Source organism: Neopsephotus bourkii, unplaced genomic scaffold (genome assembly GCF_033783945.1).
Source record: "Neopsephotus bourkii isolate Nb327-2 ecotype Australia unplaced genomic scaffold, CSIRO-AGI_Nbou_v1 NB_1132, whole genome shotgun sequence".
Lineage (NCBI taxonomy): Eukaryota > Metazoa > Chordata > Aves > Psittaciformes > Psittacidae > Neopsephotus > Neopsephotus bourkii.
Window position 1 is genome coordinate 1,840,549 of NW_026901618.1, and position 14,943 is coordinate 1,855,491.

Sequence of the window (14,943 nt, forward strand, 5' to 3'; positions counted from 1 at the left end):
CGGTTCGGTGCTCTGCGTGGAGGGCTCCTGTTTGATTTTAACAATTGGGCGCCCGGCGGGGCAATAAAGGCAGCAGAGACGTGGGATTGAGACCATTCCTCGCCAAAGACTGGGGTTTTGGGGCCGTTTTTCGTTAAAGCACACCTGGCACCTCACCGCCTCTCCCGCCTGTCCTCTTCGCAGCGGCACATAGGGATCAACCATCTGAGAGGTTTCTTTTTCCCTCAACGAAACTTCGTCCCTTGCTGCTCGCCTCAAACTGCATCACCGGTGCTTCACACCTGGGCGGGAAAACGAAACGACCCTGAAACGCTGCTTCTTCCGACAGTATCACCCCAACCCCCTCAGGAGAAGGGACTACGTCCCCAGCGCGGCGGCCTCAGCGCTCCGGAAAGAAAGGAGCTGGTATTTTCCGAGTATGTTTTCGAGTAACGTTGATGGGGTTTTATTCTCGGTCCTAATTTTCTGCTACTACGTTGGTTCCTCAAAGCCACCTTTTCATCACCTGCTCGCTTGTTTCCACCTCCCATTTAGGGGAGCGCGGCGTTAACAGGGGGGGACGAACGGGGGTTGTTCCCTGTGAACGGTTATTTTTACAGCCCCCCTCAGCTACTACCTTTGCCTTGGGGTCTCCTTAGCGCGGAACAGGCCCCGGATGGTACCTCCTGTGGTACCGCTGTACCTCAGAAATGCCTCTTCCCGCCGGGATTATTGGCTAAGGGGCTGCGGGGCACCGCCTCTGGGAAGAAAATGGAGTGAGGGGGTTGAGACGAGGGAGATGAGGCGCTTCGGCACTTCCCTCACCCCCATCCACCCCATAGAATTGGGGTTTGCTGTCCCCGGTGCATTATTGTTGTTGTTATTATTTTTACTCGCACACTTTTTTTTGTACACACAAACCCAATTCCTCATTCTCTTGAGGCATCCAGAGCCCACTCCTCCCCTTATAAAAATCTCCATAGCCCTGTTCATAATAATATGAGTATGGCTAATACAAATATTACCATACTCCTTATTAGAAAGGGTTTAATGCTTGCTGGATAACACAAATATGTAATCCAAGGGAGAATGACATTAGGCTGAAAATGCAGAGTACAAAATATGATTTGAATAAAATGATACGGTGGCATCTTATATTTCCTTTAGGGAGTACTATACTCCGAGCTGTCACAACTGATTGTGTAAATAGACGAGACTGAGGGATGTGATCCTAATCATATTGATGAAACATTCATCTGAAAGACCGAATGCAACCAGAAGGGACTCACTAGGAATACAATTATATCCTAATCTGGGGAGGAAGAATCCTCTGCAGGCTTCCTCTAACCTGCCATCCTCTCCCCCATTTTCATTTGGAAGTCCCATAAAATGCAGGAGGGGAGGAAGAAATAAAAGAGAGATGGAGTGCTGGGTGGTTTGCCTGCTTGAAGAATGACATTAACACAGGGAGTGCTGGGCGAGAAGGAGGTAAATCTGCTTCCTGACCTTGCAGATAATAAAAAAAAGAGGCCTGACTTTGCTCGCAGGGGTAGCTACCTGCCTGCAGAGGGTTTCCAACTGTGAGTGGTGTTCATCGGGTGCAGGAGACTTTGACCATCAGCTCAGTCCCAGGCTTGTGAGCAAAATTTAGTCTTCTGTCTTTTGTGTGTCATTCAGTTTACATCTGCAACAGGGAGCTGATTTCTTGTGCTGAGAATATTCGTTAGCAAAGGACTTCTTTCTCACCACCCCACTCCCCTAGCTACTGCTACAATGAGACTAACCTTTTCTGATCATTGTCCCTCAAAAGATAGCCTGAGAAGACAGATAGGACAAGGCACCCATTGTGGTTCATGTAACAGTACTAAAACCAGGCTGACTGCTTTTCGTCACTCCTTGCTTTTGGGGAAGGCATCAAACGGGTGCATTTTCCTAATATGCCACCTTTTTGGCTTATACAGTGACTAAAATGATTCTAGTTATGAATACTTGAATGAACATAATGATGTTTTAAGCTTAAAAACAACCTTTTTCATCCTGACACTGTTAAAAGTTAGGCTTCCTTTCAGTGTTTAAGATCCAATAGCTTTTTCAAAGTAGCCAGTCATTTATCAGCAAGCTCAGGCAAAGAGCAAGGCTAGTTCTTTCTGCCTGGAGTGTTTTCCATTGAAAGAAATGTCCCAAAGACAACGTTTAATTCTCTTTTAGTGGGGCATGATACCTGTAAATGAGGAAAGGATGCATGGAGTGGGATCTGTACAGGAGCTCTATATAAGTCCATATTCCACTGAAGTATGAGCTCTGCAGTTTTATGGTTTACAGAATAATTCTTATGGTGGAAGTAGGCACTACCAAAGTGACTGTAATGTAAAGCAGCATCATTTTAGTTGTTTTGGGGATGAAAATCCATGTTAAGTTTCTTCTGTCATTGTAGTTCTGTTAATGATCCCTGGTTTGCTTACAGCATGGTTAGGTTTTTGTAGTGTAGACAGGGCGCTAATTGTTAAACTTCATGCAACAGTTATAATCCTGTTTGTCCATAAAACAGGACAGTCTTCATAAATTGCTTGGCATAGCGGCAAATTTCCTTGGAGGAAGAAAATGACGTTTCTTTGGGAACTAGCTAGTTTGTAATGTATTAGCCCTTGCTTGTTCTTAGTGATAAATTCTCAATAGCAGCATTACTACTTTCCTCTCCTTACTTCCTATGCCAAGTAAGCACATAAGAACATCACATTCTTGCCCTAATGAAGGCATAATTTGGGCAAGGAGAGCTCTTAAACTGATGTTTCAAAGGACATGTTGACACAAAGACTTTTTCAGGAGCCATTCACAATTGCAGATAAATTTTATCCTCTTTCTTAATACAGGACAGACAAACTCTTACCTGTGTAGCCTAGTATCCACTGATGCATCAAGTAGCTTATTTTCCATTAGCTTTATGGTTTATGTCTCAAGATTATTGTTAATCCAGCTCTTTGTTACTTCTTTCAGCAAAGGCAGGATTCTGCTCTGCTGCCTTTTCATTGTAACTCTTTTGCAGGATCATTTGGGAAGGAAGTTTAGATTAATTTCTTGGTTTTGGGTGTAAAAGCCTTTGATCCAGAAGGAAAAAATGGCAAAATCTGTGACATTTGATGGTTTTGATTTTAGTCACAGAGAGAGTTCATAAAGTTTATGCCAGCAATGATGTGAATAGCAGGTAAATCTGCATTGTAAAGCTTTGTTTCAAACATCTGATACATTTCTCTACCTGATCTGCTTAAATTATATGTGCATAATAAACTCTGGAAATAGAGGTTGTCAGGATGCACCAGTGAGGAAGGGTAGTGGCTTGGAAGTGGAGGATCAGATTATTTTTCAGTCAGATCAACTCACTAATTCAGTTCACTGTGCAGCAGCAGAAATGTTTGTGCTGGCACTGAGCTGAAAGAGCAGAGCAGACTACAGGAATGAAAGACTTGCATATTCTTGCCAGGGGTGATGGTGATTTCCTTCACCAGTTTAAGCAGCAGTACTGGTGTTATAGGTCCTCTGTCCCCCCTGAATAACTGTACGTGACAGCTAATGCCTGGATGGTGAAGTTGGTACCCGAAGATGTGGCCAGTTTAGGTACCAGTCTTCCAGAGCATTTAAGGAATTTGGTATAAATGCTCTGGTGAGGGACTTTCTGATCTGGTAGAGAAGCCACAGTGGTACAGCCACAGTATTTAGGTAGCTGTGGAAGTACAGTGAAATGTAGATTTATAGCACTTCTCATACCCCACCACAACTGTCCATGGGCATACTCTTGCTCCACAGTTTGCTTTGTAGCTCCCTGCCTATGGTTAGGTCTAGTGCTTTCCTGATTTCAACCATGGGAATAGAAAGCCATTCCCATAGGTATTGGAAAACACAAGATTACTGGTTTTGCTCTGCTACGAAAGGCTTAATTATTGCATAGTATAACAGAGCACATGTAATAGCCTGAATGTGGTTTCTGCTGCCAAAAATAGTGATTGTGATGTAAGTTCAGTTCTTATTTCTGACATTCCCACTACATGAGACTCCTTAGGGAGATGCAGTTCCCCTGGAAATGGCTTGAAATACTAGGAGTACCAAAGCAATTGCTTTGATAATCAACTGCAGGAGGGATGCACATTTAGAGTCATTTAAAGGAACAAGGGATGTGTTTGACTTTAGTACAATACATAAAAAAGAAACAGACAGAAATTATTGGGGTATTTCACGGGAGAGTTAGAAAAACAGACACCACAAACACTGATGGAATTGCTCTGAACTGTGAGGTGATGATTAATTTCTGTGGGTGTTTTCCGTAAGTGGCTAAGGTAGCTGCCCATGTCTCCCTACTCTGAGTTGTACTGAGTCTCTGTAGGGACCCAAGGAGAACACAAGATGAGAGGCAATGCCCTTTTGGTGTTTTCTCAACCTACCCAGGGACTGGAGATTAAAAAGAAAACACGGATCCCTTTTCCTGTTCACTGGGTATTCTTCAAACTGGGAGTCACAAGAGCAAACAAGGCAAATTGTGTTCCTCCACCCTGTTCACTTCAATCAGATTTGATCTGCATAATTCCCCACTCTGGTATTAATATTGTTAGGCTGAGAATTGCTAATGGCCGCCCATAACGTTTAAAAGGTCACCGAAGCCTAGAGTGAAAACACTCTATAGAAAGACTCAAAGATTGGCCATAACCACGCCTAAAAAAAAATCCTGATGGAGGCTTAAGTGGATTAACTGATTCTTTTGTCTTTAGCTGAAAACAGCTAACGTTTTCATTCTCCTCTATTATAACAGCTGCAGAGGTTAATAGCTAAACCAAAGCATCTCAAGTCTTCTTGCATATCTTTATTGAAGAGGAAATGTGAAGCTATGGGAGAGGGGGTTGAGCTGATTTAAGGGTCCAGTACTGCTGAGAAAAGAGAAAGGTTCTTATCTATTCCGCCTTAGTCTTCCGTTTTTATGCTTGATTTATGGGTTCAATTCTTACCTTGTACCATATGTGGGGCTCATCAAACCCCTCTGTGAGATGGTTTATTTCACAGACTTGGCAGAAAACACATCCAGAAGAAAAGGATAGTTGCATTCTGCTGGGTCCACTAGTTGATTTGGCTAAATTTAACAGGCAACAAGAGTTGGAAACAGTGCAAAGGAGAAGGCAGGATTACCTGCTCAGGATTGGTGGAGAAGGGAGTTGTAAGCAACCCCTCAGGGACTGTAGGAAGAGAGGGCAGGATCTGACTTTTGGTGTAACCTTATGATGACTTAATTTGTGACATCGTGAATTGTGAAATTGCAGGTTTGTCAAAGAGATAAAACTCTCTCCTTCTGATTAAATGGTGTTTCCCCAGACTTGTTGAAATAAGTGCTTCATCACTGCTTTTTTGTTCCCTTTTGAGTGTCCAGAAAGGCCAAGAAAAGAGTAGCAAAGTCATTCACCATGTCATGGCTTTAGGAATTATGGGGTGATCACATAGGAAGAGGTGACTGAGAACACAGTAATGCAGATACCACTGGGGGTGTGTAACCTTTCTTGTGTAGGCTGGTGATCTTGCCATATAGTCATGACAACCAAATTTAATCCTGCAATGAATAATGTGCTTCTTAGGGTAGGGTTGCTGGGGCTAATTTGGGAACAAGGAGGTGATGCTCATTAACAGTTCCTGGCTCAGGTTCTGGAAGACTATTCCTTTTTGGCAAAGAAGGCTTGCTCAAGGAATCCACAGGAATGCGTTGTAATTGTGTCATTTGCTCAGGGAAGTGTAGAGTTGGGTATATTTCACTGACAGTAAACTACATTAAATAAATACCTTTGATGCTTCTGCTTTCTTCTCCAAATAAGAAGTAAACATTCAGTCAATCAAAATATACCTTGTGAGAAAACCTCTCTTTTATCAATGGGAGGAAGCTACATTTGGAGAAGGCTGCTATTCAGTGTGTGAGTGACAGGCTGTGCTATGAAGAGTAATTTGAGAAACTAGAAGGTGACTATTACTGACTGGTTGATTGTAGCCAGTTTAAATGGCTTGCAAAAATTTTCCTCTCATTTTGAAAAGATGATCCTTGGGTTCAGCAAGTGACACACGGCTGTGGCTCTATCTGGATAGGTTTACAGCGACTATAGGTGTATCTGTAACTACATATGTATTCCCCAGGCATAGGTGAAAGTTGTATCTGTGTTACATTTCTGATGGATGCTCTGAAGATCTGTATGGATCAGGACAGACAGCAGTCAAGAAAAATGTTGCTCCTAAGAGTTTATAACCTGCTACCAAATTCAGCACTGAAATCGGGGCCAGAAACTCAGCTAAACCAGGCTAAACACGGAAGTTTCCAATGAGAACCTCAGTAAAACAAACAGTTATAAACAGTCACGAGCTAGAGGCAAAATTATATCATGTTTAAGTTCATTAGAGCCAGCAGAGGAGTTCTTTTTGGAGAAAAGGGAAGGAAGCACACTGTCTTCATTGTAGTGCTTGCAGAAATGAGCAAATCTTCAAAGTATCTCATATATCTGATGACAGGAGCTGAGACTAAGAGACTAAGCCCCCTCCTGCTTATATCTTCAATATACTTCCTTCCTATATTTGAACTTAGGAGTAAGGAGCTTACTGTTCATCCATGCTAGCCTTCCACCACGCTTGCTAGACTTCCTGCATGCAGGAATGGGCTGTCTTGTGCTTTAAAGAGGTTGTCCTTGAAGACCAGCTGGTTCTCACAGGCTTTCCCTTTACCTTCCACAGCAGTCTTCCATGACATTCTACCAAGAATACCCCTGAACAAGTTGAATTCTGTTCTCCTGAAGTGCGCGCTTGTAATTGTACTATTTGTCTTTCTCATTTATCTCAGAATTTTAATCTCCACAGCCCTTCACATCCCATACTACTTTGTAAGAAGCCCAGAAGACTTGTCAGTCACATGTATAAATAAATTATCATCAGGAAGGACTAGAAATCTGGATTGTCTGTGCCCTCCCTGCACATATCAGAGTGGTTCTTTTCCCCAGTGAATACTGGTGGGGACTAGAGCTGGAGCTCCGCTCATGGAGCTTCTTCTGGCTTTAAAATGAAGGCTTTTATTTCCCTTTCTTGATCAGAAAGTCAGTAGCAGGCATTCAGCACAAAGTCACCCATGTTGGATTGTTCTTTGATGCTTACTCATAAGGTCTTGACTGCCTCATCACTTGTTCCAAGCAAAGCAGTCTGTGTTGCAGTCAATCATTTGCATAGATTGAAACCATCCATATTCCTCACCTCCCCAGTCTGTTGTTTCTCAAGAGCCTGTATCCATCCATTGCAGCAATCCAGCCATGTATGCTATCCCACTTTGATTCCTTAACCCCTTAATTGCCACCAAGCAATTTCTTTTTCCATGGTTGTTTTCAGACCTCAGTTAATTTCTTCAGGTTCTTCTGGTATCTAGAGAGCTGCTGCCTTCTCATTCCTTTTTTCCCCTGAGTGCCCACTCTGCTTTCAGCAGTATGTTTCTTGCTCTCATCTCCTTCATCTTCTCTCAGTGAGAGACTAAATGCACTTTAGTATCTCATGGCAGTAGTTGTGTTGTAGTTTAGGAGCTGATACTCTTAGCAGCCCTTATGTATATTAAACTATCCAGCTTTGTGCCTTCAGGGAAGCCTGCCTGAGGTGCCAGCCCTGAGCATCACACCACTTCAAGTTCCCATGTTGTGATGCTTGCTTTCTGAAGGCAGTGGCAGGTGGAACTGGTCTTCATATTGCTTGGAAGTGGGGTCTTGCATAAATAACCTCTAGCTTGGGGTGCTGGTATTCCCAAGGATGCTTTTGCAGTCATGGTTGACTGGTGTGGGACTTAGTTGTGTCTGCTCAGCAGCAGCCTGCACATGGATTCAGGCTGAATTGACAGGTTTGAAGTTGATGGGACACATCTAGCAGAAAAAGGAAGACCTGACTCTGGTGGATATACAAGAGAAAACTTGGAGGCCTGGACCAGTTTTGGATGGCACACGCATTATTAAGTACTGGGAGCAGAAAAGGCATAGGAAAGTACAGTGTAAAGGTCTGAGCTGACTGAGGAAGGTCAGGTGCAGAGCAGGGTGAAGATGTGATCCCCATCAAACAAAGCCTGTGATAGCAGAAGTTTCAGTGAAGTGCATCTATAGGAGCTGACTCAGTGGTTCCTGTGTCTGCTTTCCACTGTGCTTTCTATTTAATATTCTGATACTTTTGAATGTTTCCAACCAAAATAAACAATGCTCTGTTCATTTCTAGTGCAATCCTGAAAGTCCGTTGTGGTTTTCTGTGGATCAGACAAAATCATTGAGCTGCTGAACTCTGAAGGTGGTCCACGCTTCTCTCAGTTCTGGTTCTGGTCACGTAGCTCCCCTGCCTGAGCTCCTGATGAAAATGTTTAACTTAAATCCCTAAGGCAGACTCTGGGTCTGAAAAAAAGAACTGACTGCAGCACAAATCAAGTGGTCAGCACTTCCCAGGGAAAAGCCCCTGAGCCATTTAAATGCCAAATCAGAGCTTTTCTGTTGTTTTTTCCACAAAATGAGGTTCCATTTCTGCAGCATGAAGCCCAGCACAGTCACGTCAGTGTGAAGGAGCTGCATATGGATTGTCTTTGTTAATGCAGGGCCTTGGTCCCTGTTATGTATCATTTGTGTATGTTTGCTCAGAATTTGACTTCCCTTCAATGTTTCAGCTGAAAGCTGCCAGACCCATCAAGAGCCACTTCATCTGTACATGGTGTTTCTCACTGCTGAATAGGTTCTAGCTTGCTTCATGTTGAATTCTACCCTGTGACCTGCTGATGATAAATTGTGTAGCTGTAGCTGTTCCTGATTTATAAGAATTATCATGTCACTTAAAACAGGACATCCCCATGTGGCGGAAGCTTTCAGGTCACACACTTGAGGGAGATGTCTTTCAGTTTCCAGCTTCAATGCAAGAACTCCAACAGGGTTTACAGACCTGTTTTCTGGAGTTGTGACTCCAGCACTTCTGATTGTAAATGTAATTCTTAAAACATGCCACATTGGTTGCAGTAATGGTTATGAATCATCTACCATACTCCTGAACATGCAAAAGATCATCCCATCATCCCTGGAAGTGTTCAAAAACCATGTAGATGAGGCCCTCAGTTACATGGTTTAGTGGTGCTCTCAGCAGTCCTGGGGTAATAGTGGGCCTTGATGATCCAAAGAGTCTTTTCAACCTAGCTGATCCTATGATTCTATATACATGAAGCATAATGACTTAGCATTCAATCATTCAGATGCAATCTGGTAAAGGCAAATAAAGGGCTGTGGGTAAGAGAAAGACACAGACACTCTGGAGATACAAGTAGGAAAATGTTTCCTGCAGAAGTAGGATACTGGCTGGAATTGGAGACTTTTTGAAGACAGGGTGCCTTCCAGATGGATAGAAGAGACACTGTCACAAAAGCCCAGATATGGCAGCCTGCATGCTGAGTAGCACCTACCACTATAAGGAGTGTCACTGAATACTATTTATTCCTGCATCCCTATTGAAGTTAGGATATGTTGAATTAGTAGCAAAATTGTAGTTCTTTAAAATGGATCTGAAGAGAGAGGTATGGTCCAATGCTGCACTGTCTTTGAGAGCTTGTTATTTTGAGGGGATTTAGGATGCTTTGTTTTGGCAGTTTGTTATTTTGTTTCAGGTGCGTGGGATGGTTGGGGAAAGAAAAACATGATTATTTTCCTTACAAATCTAATAAGAAAAGGATTAGCCTTGAAGAAGAGAAGAATCTGCTTCTTTAGATTTAAGATGCTACCTTATTTATAAAAAAAAAAAAAATAGTTTTCATGTGTTATATTACATAGCAGCCCCCCAAAAAGATGCCTCTCTTTTGCCTGGGGTTAGTAACTCCTGAGATTTCCTAAGTCAGGCTAGTACATTAACACCTTAGATTTAGGTAGCGCACGGCTACAAGCAAATGTCTTTTGATGATAGAAGCAAATCAGCCACTGCTTTTGTATGTCACAAGGGATTATTCTATTTTAGTGCTATGCCCTTTGGCTTTATAAATGCACCTGTAGTGCTCCTGTGGTTAGTGCAAAGAATCTTGGTAGAATTAATTTGCTATAGTTGTTTTGGCTCTGTAAATGCTAGATGCTAGAACTGGCTATACACAAACAGCTTTTCAAACTTTACATGTATTATTTGCAGCAGTTCATAGACAGGGAAAGCTTCTGTTCTTTAATGCTAACACTGAGTTCAGCAATGTACTTTTTGATTCACAAAAGGTGATTTTTGCAGAAGCAGGAGGAATTCATGGCTGTGTCTGGGCATAGGAAGTTGGGAGACAAATTCATGGAAATCTAAATATGAATTACCAGACACATGTTTCAGCTGTGCCTTTGCGAATCTGAACAAGTCTCATCCATTTTTGTGTCATCTGCTACGTTATTTTCTTATTGAAATAACTGCCTCTGAGAGCTCAGGGTGTTTATGTGGCACTGTCATCATCTAGTAGCAAGCTATTAACTGATATTTTGGGAACAGAGAGACTGGTCTACCAAATATTGTGGCAAATAATTCACTTTGACTCTTTTGAGGAGATGGGGGCACTTAATGTCTGTAACATCAAGAGGATTTCTTAAATAAAAAATTGTACTTAGTTTTGAAAGTTTCATGGTTGGGGTTTTTTAATTATTTGATTTTGACATGGCATCAGGATGGTATAATGTGACCTGATGTTAGGTGAAGTGTGCTGGAACACTCACTGTGTTTGCTGTAGTCCAACAGAAGACAAAAAACCCAGGAAAGCGAAGTAAAGAGAACAGGAAAGAAAGAGGCTGTGACTTGTAGTAAGACTTGGTGGCTTTCTAGTAATCTTTCCGTTATAGAAAAGCAGCTTCAGCATATGAATATGTTAGATGTTCTGAGACTTGGCAAATTTTAACCAGTATCAGTTACTTAAGGTTTTTAGCCACCTTTTTCATCTCAGTCTTCTAGGAGAAGTCTGTATAAAATAGCCTTACCTAAGACAGGGTGTTGGGTTTGGGGTTTGTGGTGGGGTTTTTTATTGGTATAGGGATTGGAAAAAGTGTATCAGAAAGAAAAGGAGATACAAGATGTTAAAAGCAGGAAAATACTTGGAAGTGTGTGCTTCAGATGTGTTAGCATTTAGATGAAGGTGGTAGGGAGGTAGACTGGAGGCCTAGACTGGTTTGTTGGATCATCTCTCAGGATCAGTATGGCATAGTTCCTATGTGTCAAGGTGAATCATAGGAACATAGTGTTCATATGGCAAAAGTCCATCTGTTCAGTGTGTTGTCTCAAGAGCAGGCAATAGCAGAGGATAAGAATGCGTTACTGATTGAGAGCTTCTAGCAATCAGCCTTAAGGATTTCCTGAGCTACTTCTGGACTTCATTTATGTTGTTTAATTCTTTAAATAAAACTTATTCTGTGTAGGAACCCCATAAATTCTGTAGTTTGAAGTTGCAATGGTTTGATTGCAGCTTTCTCCACTGGAAATCTCCACCTATGTTGCTGAGATTTATCGTTTTTACATCATTTCTATTAATCATCAGTGCCAAAGTAAAAGCACTCCAAAAGTACAAGTAGGATTTGCTCATGCTCTTATCATTAGGTGTACCAGGAATAGCCCCATCTGAGACTGATCTTAAATTTGACTTTCATCTTCAAATGATGAAGAAATAAATTTCTTTTTGCTACATAGCCTTCATGTCCACCTAGTACTTGAATCAGAACATAATTGTACGCATCAGACTTCTCTTACTTTGTTTCTAGAGCTTCAACCTCAGGTACTTTGGGGTACTAAACTAGGACATGAGTATTTCACCTTTTTGCTATTTGTTATTCATAATTATAAAAGTAATTGAAAATATTAAGTGGGAAGCCTAAAGCTAGGTAACAGACAGGTATCTTGTGTTGGGGTAGCCTGATATTTTTTACTATATTGTGCTTATTACTCATAACTGAATTAGTGTGAATTGTGAAACCTCTGATCCTGAAGGCAGGACATTTGTTTGGAAGCATAAACATGCTTGAAGATTTACAAGTGGACAGATACATTAAGAAGGTTTTATTAATACGCTTCATCTCAAATTGCCATTACCTCCTTTCCAGTTGTCCCGTGAATATCCAGGAGGTTTGTTTGCCAGTATAATCTAAATATTTTTATTTTTACAAGCACAGGTTTTTACTTTCAACAGCATGAACTGGGATTTAGGTTTTTTAGAAGTTTATGGTAGTTTTTGTGGGCATGAAGGTAACCATACCTATAAAACCTTGCTCAAATTTGGAACGGGGATAAACTCTGCAAGGTATATTTTACCCCAGAGCACACGTCTCTGTAAGGTGTATCAGTGCAACAAACCAGCACATACTGCGGTGTTTGCTGCCGGCCTGCTTGAGAAAATAAGGACTCCTAACTCGAGAGTTGTTACAAAGCTGTTTGCGTAGATGGAGAGGCTGCTGGGCTGAGGCACTCTACCTGGATGTGTGTGGCTGCAGTGCCCTCTTGTGCGAGTGAGCGCTGGTGAGCAGCGGCTGATGCGGAAAGGTCTCTCCAAAACTCCTGACTGCCAGAGAAGGAAGGAAACTGAAGACAGACAAAATCCTCTTCCTGCTATAGCCTTTTGCAGCTGTGTCTTGCTCACCAGCAGTTGTTTGTGATATGATGCAAATGTAAGGACAGCCTTTGGGCTTTTACCGTGTAAAATGCGCTCTGTATTCTGCTCGTATTTTGGCATTAGCTGGGAAATGAGCTCTTACTGCTTCTGTTATGGTGATGCCTACAGGAGGTGTCATGGAGAGCAGCACATAGAGAGCACTTCTGCTAGGTGCTGTCTCCACACTCAGAGGTAGCCTTTTCTGTGCTGTGAAGCTTAAACTAAGTAACCAAACCTGATTATTCCTGCAAGATGAATAAAGACAGAAGTTTCCTCCTCTCCCCACCCCAAAGTTGTCATCTGCACTTCATCTGCCTCTGAAATTAGAAATTGAATTAATATGTCTTGATTGGAAAGGAGAAAACTTCAAGGGAAGAAAGGGCACAGTGATCAGAACTAAGTGAGCAGGACAGACCCAGGAGGGTTTTGACACATTATCATTTGAAAATGGCAAAGCAAGAATCTGCTGTGACCACAGTGTTTCAAGATTACTGTAAGAAAAACACCTGCCTATGCAAATAAGTCTAACCATGACATAGAAAATTCAGGGGATGTGTCCCACTCATTTGATCAAATGCCTTTTGATAATTCTAAAATTACAGCTACCCTTTTGAGGGTATAATTCATGACAAATCTGTAGGGAGTGTAAGTGACAGCTAAGTAAGAATATTGTCCTTGCATTACCAAGACTTAAAGTGTGTAAGCAGGAATGTCATTGCACTAAAAATGGAAAAATCCAAACCTAGTTCCTCAATACAGGCTATTGAACTGTTGTCCTGGGTTCAGCATCAGCATTTTTCTTCTTCTTAGTAGCTGGTGCAGTGCTGTGGTTTTGACTTTCAGCCTGGGAACAGTGCTGATAACAGCGATGTTTTTAGTTGGTGCTCAGTAATGTTTAGTCTGACCAAGGACTTTGTGAGTCTCATGCTCTGCCAGGGAGAAGGGGAAGCCGGGAGGAAGCAGAGACAGGAAACCTGACCCAAATTGACCAAAGAGGTATTCCATACCACAGCACGTCATGCCCAGTATATAAACTGGGAACAGTTACCCAGAAGAGTTAGATCACTGCTTGGGTTGGACTGGGTATCGATCAGTGGGTGGTGAGCAGTTGTATTCTCTTCCCTTGTTATTTCCCTTATCATTATTATTATTGGTGGCAGCAGCAGTGATTTGTGTTATACCTTAGTTACTAAACTGTTCCTATCTCAACCCGTGGGAGTTACATTCTTTGATTCTCCTCTCCATCCCTCTGGGAGGGGGGGGGAGGAAGGGGAGGAAGGGGGCGGGGAGTGCGCAAGCAGCTGCGTGGCTGAGTTGCTGACTGGGCTTAAACCACAACAACTGTATAAACCTACAAAAAGGAAGGACTTTGCGCAGCTTCTTCCAAGTGTTAGGTACTTCGACTTCAGTTGAAGTCAAAAGGTAGAAGGAACACACAGTATTTCTGCAGTCAGTGAAGAAGGAGATGTGCGGGGGTTTTGTTGTGTTGTTTTTTGGGGTTTGAGTGGGTTTTGTTTTATTTTTTCAGTGTTGTTCTCTGATCAGTGTGTAGATTCAGAAACCCATTTTGGTCCCATTTTAATCATTCTTTTGCTGTAGTAAACTGAGAATTCCACCCTAACTTGATTTGCTTGAAATTCACAGAGGAGAAGCTGGAGAGAGAAACAAAAATGAGGGGAGAGCTGGAACAATGAAGCAAACTGAACTGAGCTAAACAGAAGAGAGCAGAGAAACAGGGAAGGAGGGGAAGGATGGTGCCCTGACTGGAAAAGAGATGCAGTGTGCCAGAGGACCTGTATGAAAGTAAGTGGGAGCAGAATTTAGCTATTAAAATGCTGTCATCCTGCACCTGCCTTCCAGTCCTATTGGCATGTCCCATTGCATTCTTCAGTCTGTCCTTACTGCTTTTTACTGGTCCATCTTACCAGGCACTAGCCTTGCACATACCATCACCAGCCTCTAGCTACGGCAATGTGAGATTCAGCTGGGGTTGTGGAAACACTTTATCTTCTCACATACTGAAGTAGGCAATTCTTATAGGTTAGAGGTCTGTGGAAGAGAGGAAGTCAGTATACCATAGAACTAGCTCATTCACTGATCTACTTTGGTTAAATACAGATAGGCTTTGTTTACTAGCCAAATGCAAGACCTTTACACATTGTAAAAATGTATTTGTTAAGTTCCATACCTACTGGATTATACTTCTTCCAGCTTAAGTATACTGCTTATAGAAACACTAGATACTGGCCAAGCCTCTGCCTGCTAAGGGTTGTCCTGAAGACCAGACTTACTTATTTGAGCAATACAAATGCGTAAGG